General features: G+C 42.6%; 1 protein-coding gene across 3 annotated transcripts in view; it reads left to right on the plus strand.

The window, feature by feature from the left end:
* Window positions 1-22,581, plus strand: part of CDK8 (cyclin dependent kinase 8) — a 171,630-nt gene that overhangs the window by 13,593 nt on the left and 135,456 nt on the right. The window lies entirely within an intron of this gene.

A 22,581-nucleotide genomic window follows, 5' to 3' on the forward strand; every position in this document is an offset into this window, starting at 1 on the left:
TGATCAAGTCCTTTATCAGCAATGGAAGCCAATACAGAGCAGCTCTTCTCTGAAGGCTCTCACCTGTGGGGTTCCATAGGGATCCATACTATCCCTACTTTTCTATATCTATATGGGGCTACTTGGAGAGAGGGAGAGACTGCATGGGCTGTGCTGCTAACATTATGCCGATGATTGTTAACCGATGCAACCATAGCCACTATTAAAAGGTTAATGTTTGCAAGAAATGAGCTCTTGGATGAAGAGTAGCTAGCTTAAGCTGAACTTGGGTAAGACTGAAGTGATGCTGATTGGAAAGAGGAAATACTTTGAACTAGCTAAGATGTCTCCAACTTCCACTGAAGGCATATGGCCCCCCTTTGTCAGTGGTATGAAGCCTTGAGGTCCTGTCTGACACTCCTCACTAAGTGTGGGTGACTAGGTAGCATCAATATCTTTCAAAAAATGCCTTTTTCCACCACCAGGTTGATAGGGAACTTTGTTCCTTCCTCCCAATGAAGAGCGGGCATCAGTGATCCATGCATTCATCATCTCCAGGCTAGATTACAGAAATTTACTGTATCTGAAGTTGAATATAAGGACTAAGCACAGGCTTCGGCTGGTACAGGATGCAGTTGCCCACCTTCTTCATAGTTTATGCTGCTGTGAGCATATGAGGCCTGTGCTCAAATTTTTGCACTGGCTGCCAATCAGCTTTTGTTACTGGTATAAGGCTTTGATTCTAATTGTCAAAGCAACTAATGGATCAAGCCCCAGCTACATCAAAGATGGAATTTTGATCTATGAAACTCTGCAACAGCTGTGCTCCTCAAGAATGTTGCAAATGTAAAGCTCAGGACAAAACTCAAGAGCCAGGGGTAAAACATTCTCAGGTGAACTGTGGCTATGGAGGAAACTTCCAGAGGTGTTTAGGTGAATCCAGTGTCTGACAATCTTCAGGAAATGCTGAAAAATCTTTTTGAAAAAGCCTTTCTATAATAATAATAACTCCTACCAGCCTTCACCCCTTCCCCACCCCCCAGCTAAAAAATTAACAATCAGTTTTACCCCAAACACATATTTTACCCTTAAAAGGGAGTGGCAGAGACTTCAGGACATCCATTAGGAACTTTGTTATTGCTATTGATTTTTATGTGGAAGTTGCTCAGCTACTGCAGTGAGTGGCAGTATAAAATGCAGAGAAGATAATTGTCCAGATGGAGATGATCTTCTGGAAAAACCAAATATATTAAAAAATGAGGTAGGAGACTAACTACGACTCCAGTAGGCTTCAGGGTTTGCTGTCATTAATCTTTTATTCAGTGGCATCAAGAGCACAGTACCTATTTATGGTACTTTGGAAAATGTTAGCTTCCAAATTCTTGGCTTCAGAATCAGAGCATTAAATTAGACTGTAATAAGCACTGGACAGCAGGATCATGAGTATAGAGTATCTTGTCTACTGCAAATATTGGCGAGTCAGTAACTCGTTTGAAAATCATCTAAATTAAATATGAATTAGGCTAATGTGTCAGTACTCAAGTGGGTGATATTATATTTGCAAAACAAAGTATAAATTAAGTTCTGTGCATAGAAAAAGATGGGACCTCACTTGTACAAACCCCATATAAAAACTTCCAGATCACATTGTCATTATCTTGCAATGTCTGACTAACACCAGTGTCTTGTAGTTATTTTGAAGTGTTGCACATGAGCCCTGTGTACAGTAAGGAAATGAACCATTGCTGGCAATATTTTTAGCAGTAATTTTTTGCCAAAGGAGGAAACAACTGCTAATGTTAAACAAAATGGTCTTAAACAGTTAAAAATATACTTTGATATTCTCAATAGCCAACAGATATTTTATAAGGCTTCAACTGATGATTATTGATATAGTACTTGAGAACTTCAAACATTAATGAATTTATTCTTTAGGGGTATTACACTTATTTTACAGAGAGGGAACTCAAGTGCAGAGAGTAGTGAGATGTCCAAGATCAAACAAAGTCTCTGGTAGAGCTGGGAATTGAACTAGTATATCCTGAGTCCTAATGCCTTAAGTGGAAGACCATCCCTCCCCATTGGGGGAATCCATTGCTAGATGTTTTTTAAATATAGACCAGATTCTCATCTGTTCTGTAGTCTATTCAAGTTACAAATTATTCAACAAGCTATTTGACGGAGGACACAGACAAATCAGTGGTGCAGTTATTTCAACGAAAATCCTTTCAGAAGGCAACATGCCTAAAAGATTTTAAGTAAGAATAAGAAATGGAGAACTCCGTCATAGAGGTTGCCCAAGGAAGTCTAACTAGTAGTGGTGTCCTGAAAAGTATATGGCAAACTCAGGTTAGACTAAAAGGGAAACATTTTGCTAATAAGAGGAATTAAATAGAACATTTTGGCATCATTAGACACATTGAGAGAGAATATTATTCAGGGAAATTGTGATCAGAACTTGCACTGGGTGAAGAGCTTTTGTTCATGATCTATCAGTAGTTTCCAATCTCTGTTCTGCAGAGCACTTGCTGGCAGTCTTCACAGTTGGCAGGTCATGGGTTATTCACTGTTTTTGTTACTAGCTGCTTAATTTTATTAAGAGGCCTAAAGTACACTAAACTTCCTTCCATGTGAGCAATTGCTGTAGTAGCTTCCACAGCAGTATTCGTGCAAATGAGAAGGTAGGTGTCACGAGATAATCTCTTAAAATATGGCTTATGCCGGTGGAAATTTTTCAACTCCTAATCTGAGTTATGATATCCCTAATTCTGACCCCATGAAATACTGATTCAAAAAAAAAAGTTGTTAATCATGCAGACTTTTTGATAACCACACTAAAGCAACTGAAATTTAAAAAGTAGTTCCTTCCTGGGTTCTTCGTAGTTCTGTCTTAGTTTCCGCTTTCTCCTATTTTAGCCTGATATTCACTCTGTCTTTTCCTGGTGCAATCTTTGCTTCGGTTGCTTCCTTCATGTCATGAGCAAAGCAACCTTCCTTTCTTTCACATACTTCAATAAAACCCAGTTTTTAGGCTTCGTTTTACAACCCTTAGTTCCCTAATCCTTGAATAGCTCCCTTGCCTGCCCCTGCTGTTGGTTCATAGCTTTCCCAATCAGCATGCTAGTGAAGTTAATTATGTTCGTTTCACTGCTGCCTACAGTATCTGAATAATATCACTGACTCAAGTTTTGTAATTCTATTTTGCTGCTGCTTTTGAGAGGTATCAGAAGCACTACTACTGTCTATCTGCTGATGCAGGAGTGCCCAGATACTACAGTGATGGAAGGCCATATAAAGAGATGGATGCCACTGCATTAGTTCACAGTTGGAAAGTGCTTTTGAAACCAAGGGCTAGAATTACTTAAACTAACCCACAGGAAGAAGTGGGGGAGAGAGGCACAGGCTTCCCAGGGCATCAGTCACTGACCTGGATGGGCCTAAAGGCTCCTGTACAGTGACTTTTGTGGGGAGGATTCCCCTTGGGCAAGGGATCTCAGAATGAGCTTTTAAGAGGCAGCATGGCTGGATGCCCTGGCTGAACCTTCCTTCCTAGAACGGGGGGGTGGGACAGGAAGAACAAGGGGAGAATTAGAGACTTTCCTGGAGCTGAAATCATTGATTTTTGTGTGTGGGAGGGAATGAGCGATGGCACAGAAGGTCTCTTCTCCGGGAACTTGAGTAGTGGTACACCTGTGGTGCTCAAAAGTTTTCTATTAGGCAGGGGGCTTAGGTGTCCACACACATGGACTGAATGTTGAAGTGTTCCCCTTCTTCCCTGGATTCTCCAGGAGCTGGCAACAGCTTGGAGTGCAGGTTCTAGTTGGTGCCAACAGCTGGACTGCCAGATTAGGATGGGATAGTAGTTTTCCTGGTCTTTGTCCAGACACTGGGGGGCAAGCATAGCAGGCCCCCTGAAGTGGAATTGAGGCATTGACCACACCCTACAGGCTGTATATGGGTCAGGACTGGTGTAAAATGGTTAGTATCCAACAGAGCAGGGATACTTCCAGCAATTGAACTTTACACAACAAACCTTATCAAATCCACTCAGAGGGAATGTAGGGACATGGGTCAATGCCGTTGGGGCTGCTTCCACTGTATGTGGGGGAGTCTGGCGTAGCGAGTGCTACTGAAGCTAGCAGTCCTAATCTTTCAGTGAGGCAAGCTTAACCATAAGTAGCTGCTCCAATCATAGTGTACCTTCTCAATACCAATTATGTTTATAGGGCAATATATAGAAAGCCACACACTATGTTTAGGGGTATCGAGCCATTTGGAGGAACTTAGATTGATGGCTGCACTGTGCATGGGAATGAAGTGGGAACAGGCTGACCTTGAAATAAAGTTAGAATAGATGACTGGCTTGTCTGGTGTAATCTTTTATGGGTTTATAAGTTTCACAGCAGGCAAGCTGGAGATCTGATCTTAGTAACTAACTATGATGAGCCTTCATAGAGAGAGAGAGAGAAAAATTGGAGCCCACAGAGCTCACATTTGCCTCAGTGGAGAGTGATATCCTCTAAACAGTGTGGGAGTTAGTTGGATGATCCCTATTTAGGCTCAGGACTGGTACCAGGAGTATGAGAATGATCTCATCTACAGATGACCTCCAGATACTATGGGTTTTTCTGTAGGATTGCTCACCCTTGTCATGACATAGTGGAGAAATGTGCTTACTGGGACTAAAGATATTGGAGGTAGACCTGATAGACTCATTCCTAACTTGAAGTACTTAAGAAAATTTGCATCTCATGGTCAGAGAGTAGATTGTTTTTAAAGCGCTTGGCTTTTTAGGGTAGTAGATCTATGAGCTTCTCTTTTGACCCAAAAAGGTATCTGTGGAATATTACCTTCATATGAGGAAGCTAGTAAAAGATGGGAAGGACCAGCAATAATTCTCATTTTTCTTTAGTCCTGCTGTAAACATGATGAGGGTTTGCAGATTGGGAGTAAAGTTCACATTAGGTAGCTTTCTGGTTACTCTAAATATCATAGGGACTTTAATCTTCTGATTTTTATTACGAAGGTCAGATTATTTTGATAGACAAAACTCATGGATGCTTGTGATCTTGCTCAGCCTTTAAAGGTCCAGTACAGTGTCAGAGTGGATAGTGGCATGCAGGTCCGGTTGGCAGCTCACAGGTGGTGGGCCACCAGGTTATATTTCTGTTTGCAGCAAGAGTGTGCCCTTGGGGGGTAAACTATTTGGGGATTTAGTAAAAGGGTGAAATAAAGGATTAGGACAAAGATTAGAGGTGGAACCAGGTCCTTTTTCCTGCGGTAACTGTAACCTGGTTTTTGGTCTGGCAGGGGAGCTACAGGATCTTTGTAGGTGGAGGAGGCCAAGAGAGGAAAAGCAGCTAGCTGGTGGCTAAATTATGTGAGCAGGTAATGTTGATTATTCATCATGAAATTGCATACTCAGTACCTGTTCAGGGAAGAGGTGGTACACCTCTCTGACAGGGGAGTGGATATAATTTCTAACCATTATTAGGGAAGGAAGAATTAACAATCTAGGAATCTAGCAGGAGGAAGAGAGGCAGCCAAGAAAATTGCTGGTGCCTTCTGTTGGTAGGTAATCGTTCAATTGTGGAGGGAGGAGGGGAGTCTGGTTTCCAGATAAACTGGAATTGGAAGCAGAGAAGGCATGTCCTCAAGAGGGTGGAGAGTAGCATTGGAGCTCCTAATGTTGGTACAGTGAAGACAACACCCTCTTCCCTCCCCACCCTCTCCATCACCTAATATGAGGGGAGGGTGATGGGGTCCTAACAGTAGTGCTGGTGCCAGGTGGAACAGAGGTGGGGTTAGAGGCTGAGGCAGCCCTCCACCAGTTGGAATGTCTTACAAAGGAAAGACCACCTGCAATGGATGAGTTATTGCTGGATAGTTCCCACATGTTATAGTTGTGGCCTTGTTGAAACACATTCCTGGCATCTTGTCTGTCTTCCTGCAGAGCAATAACTGTACTGTGAAATTGGTATTTAGTGGTATTCCTACAGAGAAACTAAAAACAAACTGATCTTTAGGTAAAAGACATCCAGTCTAGCATAGGTAAGGAGAATAGAGGAATTTTAAAGCTCAATATAAAAGTGAAAATGTTCTAAACATTTATGGAATACATAATTTGCTGTTGCTCTATAGAGTGCTCAAGATGAGGGATTGTAAAAATAAAATTATTCTAGAGGCTTGAAATTGCAACTCTGTGATCAGAAGTTGTTGCTCAAAAGATTTGTTAGGCTGAAGGCTTCTGCCCACCCACTGGTATTCTGAACAATCTCATAAATTTGGTGGCCACCTGCCCAAAGTAATTGAAAGGTAGTAATAAATCTTGTCGTTCCAGAGCATGTTAGTTAGAACTTGCTATATATTGACTAAGGGAGGAAGTTACCTTTCTGCAGAGTTTACATGTTGCAAATATAATGTGCACTACATTGCCAATCTCACGCAGTTTTGAAACTAAACATTCTTGTAATAAGATCATATTAGTTTAGTGACTGAATATTTCTTATTATAGTTTCCAATCAAGTCTGCTAAAACTATTAAAAATTAAAGCCATAATTATTCCTGTTTTGTTCTTGTATTTTATAGATATATAATTTTGCATAAACTGACTTGTCTTTATACATAGCCACTAATAAAACGAGCAAATGCTACCTTCTGTGCCAATTTAATTTGCAGTTCTAGAAAGACTCCGGATAAAATACTACGGCTATGAATTTGTTCCTCTTGAGAAATACTGATGAGTTTGAATAGTGAGTTCTATCATTTATTGGGCAGTCAAATAAAAACTACATGAAGAAATACAGTAAAATATATTTATGCAAATATATTAAATGTTCCATTAATCCACACCATTGAATATTCTTGACTATATTCTGTCCGTTTAGCTTGTCTTTCAGGGAAGACATTTAGTCTTCTGTTTTATCCAAATTCTTTCATGTCTTTAAGATATTGAAACTTGAACCTTGCCACAATGCTGGCTTAAAGTTAAGTACTTTGCACTTCCAAGCAAGAGACCAGTTATTAGATTTCTAGACTTCTAGGGTATGTCCATGCAGGGGTAAAAGACCCACAGCTGGTCTGGGTCAGCTGACTCAGGCTTGCAGGGCTCAGGCTGTGGGACTAAAAATTGCTGCGAGGATGTTTGGGCTCAGACTCGAGCCTGAGCTCTGGGACCCTTCACCATCGCAGGGTCCTAGCTGAACACCTACACAACATTTTTTTCAGCCTTGAAGCCTGATTCAGCTGACTAAGGCCAGACATGGGATTTTTATCCCTGTGTGGACATACCCTTAGTCAGTCTCTCTCTGAACTAGCAGGTTGCCATTGGGTGTCCACTCACGGCTAGTCTGGCATATGCTCCTGTGTGTTCTGGGGATTAGCTCATCAGATTAACTCCCCTTCCTGCTTTTGTACACTGTCTCACTCTCATTCCAGGACCTGCAGCCACCTCTTCACGACTCAGCCCTCTAGCCAGGTCACTCGGAGTTCCCCTCCTTCTGGGGTATATCAGTCTTTCCTTCAGCAGTCCTGGGCAGTCTTCCCATTCATTGCCTCCAGGTGCCACTCCTTCAGTGGCCAGCAGGGGAGCTTGGGCCTGTCATCTACTCCAGGTTCAAGTCCAGGGACCCTCAGCTCAGCAGTTCTGGGCTTTACTCTTCCAGCCTCCATTGCTCCTTCCCTGGACTGATTCCTACTCTTCTGGTATCTCCCCCCCACTTTTCTGGGAGTACCAGCTCCAAACCCTCCTTGCTCTTCCCAGTGAGTGATTGCTGCGCCAGTCTATTTCCAGCTTCCTGGCTTTATAGGCACCACCTCTTGCTTCCCAGCTGAGCCTGCTTGCAATCCAATCCCATCCCTGCTCCCTGGCTCTTCCTCCAGGTGCAGTCTATGAAGTTAATAGTCCTACCTGGCCATCTTAATCCCTTCCAGTCCTGTGTGTGGTGGACACCCTATCACACAGATGTACGAGGAATCTTCAGAAGTAATATGTAATACTTAGCACAGAAGAGGCCTATTCTTAGTCACCCATCTCCATCAAATTGCATCTTAAGCAGCTTGCACATCAAGTGGTGGTAGAGCAAAATACATTACATAGCTCCTGAACTCTAGAGTTATTTTCCAAGCAAAAAATGTTAAGCCAGAGTTAAGGCTGTTAATATCAATTATTGAAAGGGTCAAATCATTGAAAACATAGTAGCTTTATCAAACAACAAATGATAGTCTAAACATTCAAAGCTAAGGTTTGGCTTGAAAAAACCACATGCACACCCTTTGAAGAACATGAAAATGCACAGTTAAAGTCACCCAAACAAATGTGTTCTCTCTTCCAAAAACATTACACCCTGTGTAATTTTCATACCTTATGTGCAGAATAGTGGCCTTAGAATAAAGTAGTGATAAGAACAAGTTAATTTAGTGAATTTTATTTGTATAACTTGTAGAATTAAGGAAATCCAGAGTACTAAAATATCTGATACTCAAATGATACCACCTAGTGCCCCCTGTTGCATTGCTATCTTTCTTTTGCTCTTTCAAAGTTTTCAGCCCTAGCCACTTATGTCTAAGCTAAGGCTCAGAGTCTGCCAGCACTCTTACGTTTGAAACCATTTATGCCTTTGAGAAATTGTGCTGACTGCACCAGAAGTATGACTGCAGTAAATTATGCCCTCAGTGATACCTTTGCAATGACACTGTCTTTGATGTCTTAGAGCTAATTACACCTGTGCCAATTCGAACTGTACTAACAACTGAGGTACACAAACAGGTACAGAATATGTTAGTGATGTAAAAGTCTGCCTTTTAAAAAAATCTGGGAGTTGTCTTAAAGTGTGATTGTATTCTGAAAAATAGCATATTCTTTACGTAGAGAACCATCTACTGGTTATCTGGCCATATCTGCTTATAATAGTAAGACTTTTTTTGCTGCAGTTAGTTGTCATCCCTGCAATAGTGAGACTGAACCAGATTCTGTTCCTTCTTGTGTACCATAATTATTTACAAATATCCAGTTAGAACTAGTTACACCTGTGCAAACTCATTAGAAACAATGAGATTGCAGAAGTATTACTGAGAGCAAAATTTTTAGACATTGGGGTTGCAACAAGTGTGAGAAGAGAATTTGGCCTACAGAACCTGTTTGTGATACATAGTAAGGAAGGAAGCTTAACTGTGATTTTTTTTTTAAACAGTATGTTTGCAGGGCTAGCAGATATGCCAAAAGCCAGAATTTTTTTGAATTTTTTTCACAGTCCAAGTCATTTGGGCTGCAGTTCTCTTCCTGCAAGTACCCTAAGTGATTGTTAAGACTTATCCACAAGGCTTGTCCACACCCTTTGGCCTTTGCCAGATTCAGTATCTGGCAGAATGAGATGCATAAGGCAGGACTGATAAACTGGAACAACAGCTTAACACTTCTTTTTAAGGCGGGGGAGGGCAGCACAGTGCAGGGGGGAGGCATGTATATCAAATAATCTTTCCCCTACTTTCTCACCAGAGTGTTATCTCCAGGGATATTTCTAGAACTACAAGGTCTGTGGAAGTGACATTAATAATTGGAGAAAGGATGCATTAGAAGACCTCCATAGTAATAGTACTGAATTCTGGATACGTTCTCCAGAAGGTGATATTCCTTTTTGTATGAGCTCTGATGAAGTTGGGCTAACTCTATCACAAGCTGAATGTAACGTCTATACAAAGAAGAGTAGATTTGCCACTTAAAAGCAAGTGATTATTTTTTTTAAAATAGCTGGGATCTTACAGAAAACTTTTAATTTTCTGTATGAAGCTCTAATTCCTCCAACCCTGTCTTCGCCCCCTCCCCCCTTGAAGGATACCTAAATACTGATAAAAGTTAACTGTATCTCTTCCATCACTGCATCCCATATATTTTCTGTTCTTTCCCTGCTGAACTAAAAAGAGTGAGACATTATTTCTTTCATTGGGTTTCTGGTAATAGCTAACCACACTGGAGTTCCAGCATTGTGAAAGTAGTTGGCTTTTTTATATTTGTAAACGAGTGCATTCTGTGTTTAGTCTTCTAACTCATTGCTCTCAAAACTTATTCAAATTATCAGGTGTTCATTCATGTAACCAAATCTTAAGTTCCACTTTTTAAAAGAACTTAGACAAACTTCCAGGGGGTAATTGTTCAGACAGTATGTTGATAAGGGTCGTAGATAGATAGATGGCTGTTTGTTTGGATGCACTTCATGCACTCTTACTGCAAAGATAACTCTTTCCTTCTTTTTGTGGGAAGGGAGAGACCATGTGGGTCTCCTTCCTTTGGGCGCAGCAGTGAGGTTCCCTCCTCCCAACCCAACCCGCTGGGGATGGAAGTGACTAGGAGCATACCTTTGGACAGTTTTGGCAGACTTTTAAAAATTCTAGACCCACAGTGAGGCTCCACAGTGGTGGAATGGGAGGGTGATTGGGGGGTGAATTAGGACTGTGAAGTGGGTTAACAGCCATCTGGGCAGATGGGACTGGAGGAGCGGGAAGTTATGATCGGGGTAAGTATGGTGAAATTGTTCAGTAACTTCTAACTGGCTGCTAATGTTTGTCTCTTTAGATGGCAAGCCCTTCAGCACAGGAATTGCCTTCTGCTCTACAGTGTCCATTCTTGATTGGGTACTATTGTAATAAACATTACTAAAGGTGAATGAAATTTAAAATTATGCAGTATTAGCTTTCTGAGTCTGTAGACAACTTGAAACAATAACTTAGAAGATATTGTCCATCTTTTTTAATCTACAGTAATTGATTCCGCAACTTAATGAAATTTGAAATGTCAATATTGACTGCTTCATGGGTGATCGTTTTAGCAGAAACATCTAGCAGATGTGCTTATCCCATAACTCCAAACTGTCTTCCTGGGTGCTAAAAATTCAAACTGTCCTGTACTTGGCTGCATATGAAGGTATCTGGGACACAATCTGCATGTTTAGGGGCAGAGTAAAAAAAAATTAGTTTTAATATCAAAACAAATGCGCATAGATCATTAGTACTGATGGTATTTTTCACTTTCACAGTAACTTCAGTTTAAAAAATTTACCTGAAACTTCAGTAAATACCACAAAAACAGCAGGGTAAAGCATAGCAATCCATCATTACAACACTCCTTGTTCCTGTGGGAGTTTTATATTGGTCAATAGAAACGTCTCTTGACCAATAAGGAGCAAAAATCAAATTGCCCAGGTTTTCTGGCCAATGATAGTGTGTGGCATATTTACAGAGGGAGAGAGAAAAAGGGATTATATAAAATAAGCAGGAGAGAAAATTATTCTGTGCATGCAATTCCCATGGGTATCAATGGCAAGTTCCTCTGTGTATCAAGTGTATGTGGAATTATGAATGCAGCTACACTTGCAAGTCTCATGAATTAAAAAAAAAATAGGGGAGGGGGGGATACTTTGTCAAATAACTGGGGCAAGCTTCTGCTTTGAGAGCATTAAAATGAACAGTAGCATGTTAGCAGAATAACGTTTTTAAAATTTGTGATTTTAAAATTGACTAAGAACCCCCCCTTTTTTTTTTTTTTTTTAAAAGCAACATAAGCTTGCAGTTTTCTCCAATATGAGCAACACACAAGATAGATAAAATGGGTTTGGAAATTACTAATGAGAAATGTATTTAAAATACACATAACTTGATAAATGTGTAGTTTCTAAATCTTTTTCCCAATACTTTTATCCTTTTATTAGATGTGAATTTTTAGTAGCTTGCCTTTCTTTCTGAACCAGCATCTTTAAGCTTGGTACAATCCTTATTCAACTTTTATTTATATTCTTTTCCAAGTTTCTAGAGTGACTGCTATAAACATGTAATGTTTTTTCAATTTATAAGGTACTTGAGGAAGAAAAACTGAAACCACTAATTAAACAGCAGTACTTTCTCCTTATGAAAGGCATATCGTTATGTAAGGTAGTTACATAATCCATTTTAAGGCACTTGGAAGAGAGGAAGTGATCAGGAACAGTCAACATGGATTCACCAAGGGCAAGTCATACCTGACCAACCTGATTGCCTTCCATGAAGAGGTGACTGACTCTGTGAATGTGGGGAAAGCAGTGGACGTGATATACCTTGACTTTAGCAAAGCTTTTGATTCAATCTCCCACAGTATTCTATGCTAGCAAGTTAAAGAAATATAGGTTGGATGAATAGACTAACTATAAAATGGATAGAGAGCTGGCTAGATCATCAGGCTCAATGGGTAGTGATCAATGTCTCTGTCTAGCTGGCAACCGGTCACAAGCGGAGTGCCCCAGGGGTCGGTCCTGGGGCTGGTTTTGTTCAACCTCTTCATTAATGATCTGGAGGATGGGGTAGATTGCACCCTCAGCAAGTTTGCAGATGACACTAAGCTGTGGGAATGGTAGATACCCTGGAGGGCAGGATAGGATACAGAGTGACCTAAACAAATTGGAGGATTGGACCAAAGGAAATCTGATGAGGTTCAACAAGGACAAGTGCATGTGGAAACGGAGAGAAAAACTGTTGGATAGGTTCGGTTTGGGATACGGGAGGTCGGCGAGACAGTGATGATTCTAGAGGTTTGCTTAATCAATAAACCTTTTATTCTACAATAAGCAATTCTTCTCTTATAATAAACAGTTTGACTTCTCTAATAAACAGTTCCACAGCAAGCAATTGCACAGCAAACAGTGATAGCAAAGGGCAGGGGAACTCCGTGCGCGAAAGGACAAAGTGCGCCACCCAAGACTTTTGCCTTCGTGATCTCTCCGGATCAACGCATGGCTGCCAGCGTGAGACACTAGGGTGCCCATTTTTGGAGCTCCTTGAAGGAGTTACAAGACAAACACAACAGAGAACACTTAATCCATACTCACAAACACTATGTACAAGTATACCATGTTGGCCAAATTCAGTTGCCGTTTGCTTTATATCCTGCAGACAGGAGAGAGCCGCTCCGAGTGATCAGTTCACAGTGAAGCGGGCTGGGCAAGATGCGTCAGCCTGCTGAACCGACACGACCAGGAGATATGCGGGGTGCCGGGTAGATCCATTTCCTCTCTGCTCTCTGCTACCAGAGTTTGAACTTTTATAGTTTCCCGTGGTCAGCAGAGGCTAAGCCCCATTGGTTGCTATTTGCTGCATGACCTTTTAAGGTCATGGCTTGGCGTTTAGCCAACCAGGTGCTCATGATTTTCCCGGGCAGGTACTGACCAGCCAACCAGGTATTTACAGTTTTCCTGGGCAGTTGCTGACCACGCACCAGCAGGTGAGGTCGCTTCATCCCCTTATAAAGTGGCAGGTACGTGTGGTTCGTGCTGCTGAGTCAACCCTCCCTAGGATGCTTCTTTATCCGCGTGGGGGGCAGTGCACGTGGCGCTGCAGACACCACTATGCAATTTTGTCTCCACAGTGCAGAGTCCTGCACTTAGGACGGAAGAATCCCATGCACAGCTACAGACTGGGGACTGACAGGTTTTTAAGCTGCGGCTTGACCAGCCCTGGCTGGGATGATTTAGCTGAGGTTAGTCCTGCTTTGAGCAGGGGGTTGGACTAGATGACCTCCTAAGGTCCCTTCCAACTCTAATATTCTATAATTCTTTTATTTGAATGAAAATAGTGCTAAAACTGTTGTGTGATTTAATAAAGCAACCTGGTGCTTGTCTTATCTAGTAATCCAGTGAAATACTCAAATTATGCCCAAATAATTTAATACTTTATTTGGAAAATATTTTCAGTGGTAGTTTTTTTCATTAAAAGAACAACGAAGTGGGCTGTTTTCAAAAAGTCAAGTATATCTGAAGCTAAATCTTCTTTATGCTATATTTAAAAATAGTAACTAAGTGCAAGTGAAATAAAAAAATAACAAATTAGTCTCAGGCCCTCACAATAGGTTGATTGTCCTGGTCCAGGCCCAATAACCCTGCTGGCTCCTTGTGTTTGGGGTCTTCTGGCTAGTCTTCCTGGTGAGGCTGTAGGGCAGTGGTTCTCAATCTGTTATGTGGGCTGCATCCACACAATATATATACTACATCTGTGGCCCTGAGGATGTCACATGAGCTGCAGCTGTGTGCTGATCGGGTCATAAGTGGCCCATGGGCCGCCGGTTCAGAACCACTGTTGAAGGGGAACTCTGTCACTCCCTCTACTCTGGGTTCTAGCCCAGGGACCCTTATGGCAAGGTAAGGTCTGTCTGGTAAGACTTCGCGTTTCCTAAAATGCAACCACCTTTCCCACAGGGAGCTCGTATTCTCAGTTGGAGGGGTAGTGGTCCTACTGGCTTGGTTCTCTGTTGCGTTCCTCTCTGGGAGCTGAAGATAAGAGGTCCACCCCTCTAGGCTGGGCCTTTCTGAAGTGAGCATCTCCCTTTTAAAAATTCCTCCAGGATTGGCAAGCCTCTCAGATGGGGCTGTCTGGGCCCAAAGCTGCTCCTTAACCTCTTCTTGCCTAGTGGGGGGCTTTGTACACATTGTCACAGAAGGTGTTTATTTGCTCTAAGAGAATCAAAGCTGATAGTGTGTGTTTGTCCTCAAATACATGGAATTAGAGCTGTCTCTAAAGGGTTAATAAATGCCAGTTTATCCTCAAAATTTATCAACTGTGGCTATGTATCAGACATGCTCACTGCTTTGTTGTTGTAGTGGTATTTCTCATCTGCTGTAGGCATCTACCTTTTCTTTTTGCATAGAGAGAAGAACACTAAAGAATTTGATTTGAAGGAAAAATACTCTAGTTACTACAGACCTTGCAACCTGATGAGGAGAAAAATAGATTCAGTTTTAGCATGTCAGCCTTAACGATCCTCTGAAAGTATCCTTTATCTAAGAAAAACTTGAATTTCTTGTTCTTGACCTTTAATTTTTTGGTGAATTGACAATTCATTTAACTTTGGCCTGGTCTACATTACAAACTTAGGTTGGAAGCCACGTTATGTCGACTTAATAATGTATGTCTATGCTACCAGGTCCCTTACGCCGATCTAACTTGCCTGTAATGTCAACTTAATTACTCCAGCTCTGTGAGAGACATAGCGCTTACATTGATGTTGATGGATCAACAGAGCGGCAGTGTAGACGCAGCATTGTGTAAGTCAATTGAATTGGCCTTCAGGAAGTGTCCCAAAATGCTCTGCTGTGACCGCTCTGGAGATCGTTTTCAAATCTGCTGCACAGTAGCAGGTACACAGGAAACAACCCCTCCCCTGTTAAAGCCCTGGGAACGTTTGAATTCCCATTTCCAGTTTGATCAGCGTGGAGAGCTTGCCAGCCCCGCTGATCAGGGCGACTGAATGCTCCAAATGCGCTCCAACCTGGATTACACAGGAAATGGTGGATCTTATTGGCCTGGGGGGAGAATAGTCTGTTCAGGCACAGCTCTGATTCAACTGAAGAAACAAACATCTACAAAAAAAATCACATGGGACATGATGGAAAAAGGGTACATCAGGGACACACAGCAGTGCCGCGTGGAAATTGAAGAACTTTGGCAAGCATACCAGAAAGGAGGTGAGACAAATAGTTGTTCTGGTTCTGCACTGCAGACGTGCTGCGTCTACAATGAGTTGCATGTGATTCTTAGTGGCAACCCCACCACTACCCCCGAATACAGCAAGGATACCTCCCAGGATTCTGAGTCCTGGGCCACCTCAGGTCAGGCAACAATGATAAGGACATTCTGGATGAGGAAGAGAAGGAAAACTGGAGACAGGTGAGTGGGGGATCTATTCTCCTTGAAAGCCAGGAACTATTTTTAACCCTGGAGCAGTCCAGCCAGTCACAGGACAGCATTGTGGCTGAGTGTGATGCTGGGTAAAGTACCTCTAGTGAGGTATGCAATTCCAATCAAACTGTAGGGGGGTAACATGTTCTTAACTTTTTTTCTTTATATTAAACATAAAATATAAGTGTAGTGGGTAACTGCTTCCCAATGGCTGCTCCAGCAATGCAGAGGGTGCTCCCCCCGGAAAAGACTGTTTATGTGCACACTGATGGCATGGGAATGCTCCATGGAGATCTCCAGGAAACCTACATGGAGGTTATCCGCAATCCTTTGCAGAAGGCTTCTGGGGAAGACTGTCTTATTTCTTCCCCCATGGTAGGACACTTTCCCATGCCATTTGAGTATTAACTCTCTTGGCATCATTGCGGTATATAACATAGCAGAATAAGGATTAGGTCTGTACCCTGATGCTTGCACCATCTGCTCCCTTGCCACATCTGTTACACTCAGGAGACTAATATCACATAGCGTCACCTAGGGGAAATGGTGGAAGTTTTCATTAAAAGTGCTCATACCACAAACAATAGAGCATGTGATTCCCCCATCCATAGTGATTTCTGGGTCCCTCAACCACGGTTCCCCTAACATGCTGGTGGTTTGGTTGACAGGGATCTGCATTGACCTCAGAATCTGCAAGCCCAGGGAGACTCACTAGCAGCATTAAGGGAAGGTGTGGCTACCTGGATTCTCTCATGGCTGCAACCCTCCCGAAGGCGTCTCGGACAAAGACCGCAATTTGGGAGACTTGATGCTGGTCCTTGGTCTCAAAGCAACATTCATGTTGCTAAGGGGCAGAGGCATTTTCTGCTAGCCTCTCTGTGCTCCCAACATGGATTTCCCACAAGTTGCAGCACAAGTGCTGTTGCCCATGGCACTGGGTCCTAATCATCATGGCTGGAACAGCAAACTGGTTCATTGAATAGCTAGCGGTTCTGATTATGTTCTGGCTTGCACTTGCGTATAACAAGGGGAATGATTTTTTAAATAGCAACCTTGCACTAGACCCAGGGTATGCACTGACAATGGTTGCCTTGTGCTTTGTATACCTTACAGTGGAAAGCTTGGCCTTCAGTGCATCCCCCACATTGGCAGAGAGGCTTTCGCAGATTAGAAGGCAGAAGAAAACACATGACATGTTCAACAAGATAATGAATGCCTCTGGAACAGCTGACATGGAGCTAAGAGCCTGTAGAATTTCATTGTCCAAAAAACTGGACATGGACATGAAAAGCAGCCTAGAAACATGAGTGTGCCATGCAGGATGTGATGCTGGAATTCTGAAGAACTAATCAGACATGTTGAGGAGTCTGGTTGAGCTTCAAGAAAAACAGCTTGAGGCTGAGTCTCTCTGCAGCCCCTGCAGAATGGCCTGTAAACATTGCCCTGTTCCCAATCTCCCTCCCACAAAAGTTCCAGGAGGTGGGCCAGAGGAAAGATGCAGCATCCCTTCCGCTCAACACCAGGGGAGGGCAATAAGAACAAAAGGCGGCCATTTGAAGACAATGAGCAAGACTTGTGTGCATTCAAAGACAAACTGCATTTGTTTCTCCCCTCCGAATTTTATCACAATGTTTGGCCAAGGTTAAACTATTTTCCTGTTCTTTTTCTTTATGGTTGTGCAATAAAAGTCAAGGTTTCAAGAAAGTATTCTTTCTTTATTCAAGCATGGAGGCTTGGAGTGAAGGGGAAGGGGAGGTACGTGAAACTGATGCAGTGGAGATAATGGTATGGGAAGGCACAACACAGATAAATGGCGCACATTCCTGTGGCTCATTACTGAAACAGGGCATCAAAGTCTCCTGGAGATGTAGTGCTCCTCGCTGGGCTCTTATTGCTCTGGTATCAGGCTGGCAGCTAATTTTGAGCAGCCAATCTACCTCCACGCCTCACCCCTGCGGAAACATCTCTCCCTTTGCCTCACAGATATTATGGAGCACACAGCATGCAGTGATAACAGTGGGGATATTGCTTTGACTGAGATCTAACCTCGTAAGCAAACTGTGCCAGTGACCCTTTAAACGTCCAAACACACATTCTACCACCATTCTGTACTTACTCAGCCTATTGTTGAACCACTTCTTACTGCTGTCCAGATGGCCAGTGTACGGCTTCATGAGCCATGGGAGCAAGGGGTATGCTGGGTCTCCTGAGATCACTGCTGGCATTTCAACATAACCAGTGGTTATTTTGCAATCTGGAAAGAAAGTCCCTGATTGCAGCTTTCTGAACAGACCTATGTTCCTAAAGATGTGCGTGTCATGCATCTTTCTTGACCATCCCACACTGATGTCAGTGAAACACCCCTTGTGATCCACCAGTGCTTGCAACACTGTTGAATTTATGTACTCTTTGGCAAGGTGGTCTGATGCCAAGATAGAGATATGCATGCCATCTATCACCCAACTCAGTTAGGGAACCCTATCATGGCAAAACCATCAACTATGTCCTGCATGTTGCTTGGAGTCACTACCCTTCTTAGCAGAAGTCGATTTAATGGCCCTGCACACTTGGATCACAACAGCTCCCATGGTGGATTTACCAACTGTGAATTGATTCCCCACTGACCGGTAGCTGTCTGGTGTTGCAAGCATCCGCAGAGTGATTTCTACTTGCTTCTCCATTGTCAGAGCAGCTCTCATTTTAGTTTTGCTGTGCTGCAGGGCTGGGGAAAACTCTGCACAAAGTTCTTGGAAAATGACCTTCCACATTGGAAATTTCTGCAGCCACTGCTCGTCATCCTATAGCTGCATAACGATGTGATCCCTCCAGTCAGTGCTTTTTTCCTGGGACCAGAAACGGTGCTCTACTGTGTTCAACTGCTGCACAACTGCTAGCAGCAACAAGGAATTGTTTCATTCTATGGCTTGCAGCAGCGTTACTTGACTGATATCTCAAGATTCTGCAGGGTGGGTCTAGTCTTGGCTCTAGAAAATACTGCAGGATAAGGGATGAAGTGTTTGTAATGCTCACAACAAGAGTGCACAGCTGAGTGGGGTCCATGCTGCTTGAGTTATGGCATATGTGTGGCTGAGCAAGGCTTTCAAAACAAGGTGCCAAAAGGTTTGGGTTATTTGCTGTTATCAGGGGAAGGAAGGAGAAACTGCATCATGAGAGGTTGAGGCCATGTTTCCATTCCCCTTTTGACAATGTTTTGGATTCATGAGGCATTGCAAGCCTTTCCCAAAACTCCTTGCAGCTAGTTGCACTGTGGGATAGCTACCCACGGTGCACTGCTCTGTGTATCGATGCAGACGCTGCTAGTGAGGTTGCACTCCAATGATGACGAACATGGTGTGGACACACCCAACCAACTTAATTATTGCAGCAGCTGGGTGTCGATTTAACTTTGTAGTGTAGACATGCCTTTTGTCTTAATGTGGTTTTTTAGGCTCTTTATTCTTACGAGTCATGTTAGCAGTTCTTTTACTGTCATTTACAGAAATGACCACTTGAAATAACTTATAGTTTTATGAGCAAACATGTTTCATTCCTTTCTTTAGTTTTTCAAAATTAAGTTTTGTTTTAAAAAATTAAGGATTTTATGCTACTTTTATCTAAAATCTGAGTTATATTGGAAGAGAAGCCTTTGCATAACACTCTGATCTGAAGATCAAAGTTTCTTTGTGTTAAATTTGAAAGCTACTTCATCTCTTGTAAGATGCTCAGCCAGAGATTGAATGAGCCAAGAACCTGCTTTTTTCAGTTGTCCATTGAATTCATGACTCCTTTTGCTGGCAGAGCTGATAATGCACTCCCGTCTCTCGCTAGATGAACAACTGTGGACCGCTATTCTGCTGATCATGTCCAGGATGTTTCATATTTTCTATTTAAGAAACATTAAACTTGAGTGCTTTAGTAATTTCCTGTGTGGGAAGGGGTAGTTTTAAAAGAAGCAAGCAAACCCCTCATCCTATTGCATGCCTGTCTAACATAGTTCAGACAGCTTGTTTATCTATTACTATCAGTCAGTTGTTGTCCAGGTAACTTCTGAAATTCCCTCTGGAATGGCTCAATTATCTTCCTAGTTCAGGTTTATCTCAATTTCACTCTGACCAGTGTATCAAATTCTTATTAGCAAGTTTAAAGCAAAGTTCTTACACTAAAATTTAAATGCACTGATGTTAGAAACAAAAAATTTCCTGCATTGTGTAACAGACTATAATTTCTTCTTCTTTCTTTTCTTTTATGCCACTTTTCCTGGTGAAGGTCATGGTGGCAGCATGAGAATAGGGAGGATCAGACCTCCCTTTCTTCCACAACAAGTTCCAGCTCTTCCTGAGGGAATCCCAGTCGTTGGGAGATATCTTCCCCAGTTGGAAGATATAATCCCTCCAATGTGTCCTGGGTCAGCCTCAGAGCGTCCTCCCAGTGGGACATGCCCGGTATAGTTCCAAAGGAAGCCTACCAGGTGGCATCCATATTAGGTGTCCAAACCACCTCAGCTGACTTCTCTCTGTTTGGAGGAGTAGCGGCTCTACTCTGAGTAGCTGAATAGCTGAGCTTCCTCCCTCCCCCCACCATATCTGAGAGTCAGCCCAGTGACCCTGCGGAGAAACCTCATTTCCACTACTTGCACCCTTGATCTCGTCCTTTCAGTCTTTATCCAAAGTTAATGACCATAGATCAGGATGGGAACGTAGATTGATCTGTAAAACGAGAACTTTTTCCAAAAACTTAGCTCCCACTTCACCACCACAGATTGGTACAGCGCCCGCATCACTGCTGCTACCACACTAATCCCCGATCACTTGTGAACAAGATCCTTAGATACTTAAACTCTTCCACTAAGGACAGCTTCTCCCTCTTCACCTAGCAAGAACACTCCACTTTCTTCTGGGAAAGAACTATCACCTCTGATTTGGAGGTGCTGATTCTCATCCCAGGTGCTTCACACTCTGCAGCAAAGTGTTCAAGTGCACATCGAAGATCACAGTCTGAAGAAGCAAGAAGGACATCATCATCTTCAAACAGCAGAGATACTACCTCCAAGTCCATGTATCGGATACACTTCCCAACATGGCTGCACCTTGATATCCTGTTCATGAATATCACAAACAGGAATGGGGACAGGGCACACCCTTGGAGTCCAATGCCCACCTTGAATGAACTCTTAATACTAAGAATATGGACACAACTCTCACCCTGGGAATAGAAGTACCGGATAGCATGCAGCAGTGGCACCAGTGCTTCATGCTCCTGCAACACTTCCCACAGTACATCTCGAGGAACACGGTCATAAGTTTTCTCCACAAAACAAAGGTATACCGGATTAGCAAATTCCCACAACCCCTTGAGTATCTGTGAGAGAGTGAAAATCTGGTCCATTGTTCCACATCCGTGATGGAAACCTCATTGTTCCTCCTGAATTCAAGATTCAACTAATGGGTGTAGCCTCGTTTCCAACACGCTGGCATCGGCTTTGCTGGGGAGGCTGAGAACTGTGATTTCCCCCTGTAGTTGGAACACACCCTCAGGTCTCCTTTCTTAGAGATCGAGACCACCACTCTGGTTAGCCAATCCTGAGATATTGCATCTGCCTTCCATGCAACACTGAAGAAGCACTTTAACCACAACACCCTTATTTGTCCTGTGATTTCACCATATCCGGGCAAATCTTGTCCACCTCTGCTACCTTACCGCTGCGAAGGCACTTTACTGCCACAGTGACCACATCAACAGAAATAAAATCCGATCCCACTGGGGTTTCTGTCACTGCCTTCTGAAAGGAGGGCATGTCTACCTGATTGAGGATTTCTACAGAGTGCTCCTTCCACCTCTCAACAACCTGCTCTGTTGCAGTCAGCATTTCACCACCCTTGCTGAGAAAAACCTGGACAACATCCTGCCAACTCCTCTTAAGGCAATGAATGGTTTGCCAGAATACCTTTTGAGACTGTCCAGTAGTCATTCTCTGTTCTTTCCAAATTCCTTCCTGGCCCGGGTTTTTGCTTCAGTGACCGCCACAGCCCTCCTAACCTGCCGGTTCCTCTCAGTCATATCAGAAGTCTGATTCATGAGCATTTCTCGGAAGGCCTCCTTCCTTGCCTTGACGGCTTCCCTCACCACTGGTGTTCACCAGTGGGTCCTAAGCTTGCTACCATGACAGCACCAACTGCCTTCAGACTATAATTTTGTATTCGTATATCTGAAATTCTTGTGTTCACTGGACTCTGACAATTTAAATGGTATTGTAAACTGATTTTATCATATTCCAAGTTGAAGTACTAAAAACTGAATATTTCAATAATCTACTTCTCAATATTTTTGATATTTGAGCATGCAGAGGAAAAGGTAAAAAGTAAACAAAGAAATTTCACTTGTTTTACTCTGAGGTTTCTAATGATAAAATACTTGGCTGCAATTACTTTACAGAAATGTTTGTTTAAAATATTCAGCTGAAATTTAAGTTCCAGAGGGGTAGCCGTATTAATCTGTATACAGCAAAAACAATGAGTCCTGTAGCACCTTAAAGACTAACACATTTCTGTGGGCATAAGCTTTTGTGGGCTGCAACCCACTTCGTCAGATGCACTTTGTCATGCAGATGCAGAACAGTGATCCTGCGCTCCATGCCTGGATACATTTTTCAACACACTATAATGCTCCTTTGATTCTGGTTTGTTTTCTAAATTTCTTTAAATCCAGGTGGACAAAGTCTGTGTGTGAAGTCATTTGAGGGGAGAAAGTAGGCAGTGTAGATTTGATTTTGACAAACGGAGGAACTGGTTGAGAATTTAAAAATGGAAGGCAACTTGGGCAAAAGTGATCATGAAATGATAGAGTTCATGGTTCTGAGGAATGGTAAGAGGGAGAACAGCAAAACGAAGACAATGGATTTCAAGAAGGCAG

Source organism: Emydura macquarii, unplaced genomic scaffold (assembly GCF_026122565.2).
Source record: "Emydura macquarii macquarii isolate MOO-44397 ecotype Brisbane River unplaced genomic scaffold, CSIRO-AGI_Emac_v2 contig_2473, whole genome shotgun sequence".
Lineage (NCBI taxonomy): Eukaryota > Metazoa > Chordata > Testudines > Chelidae > Emydura > Emydura macquarii.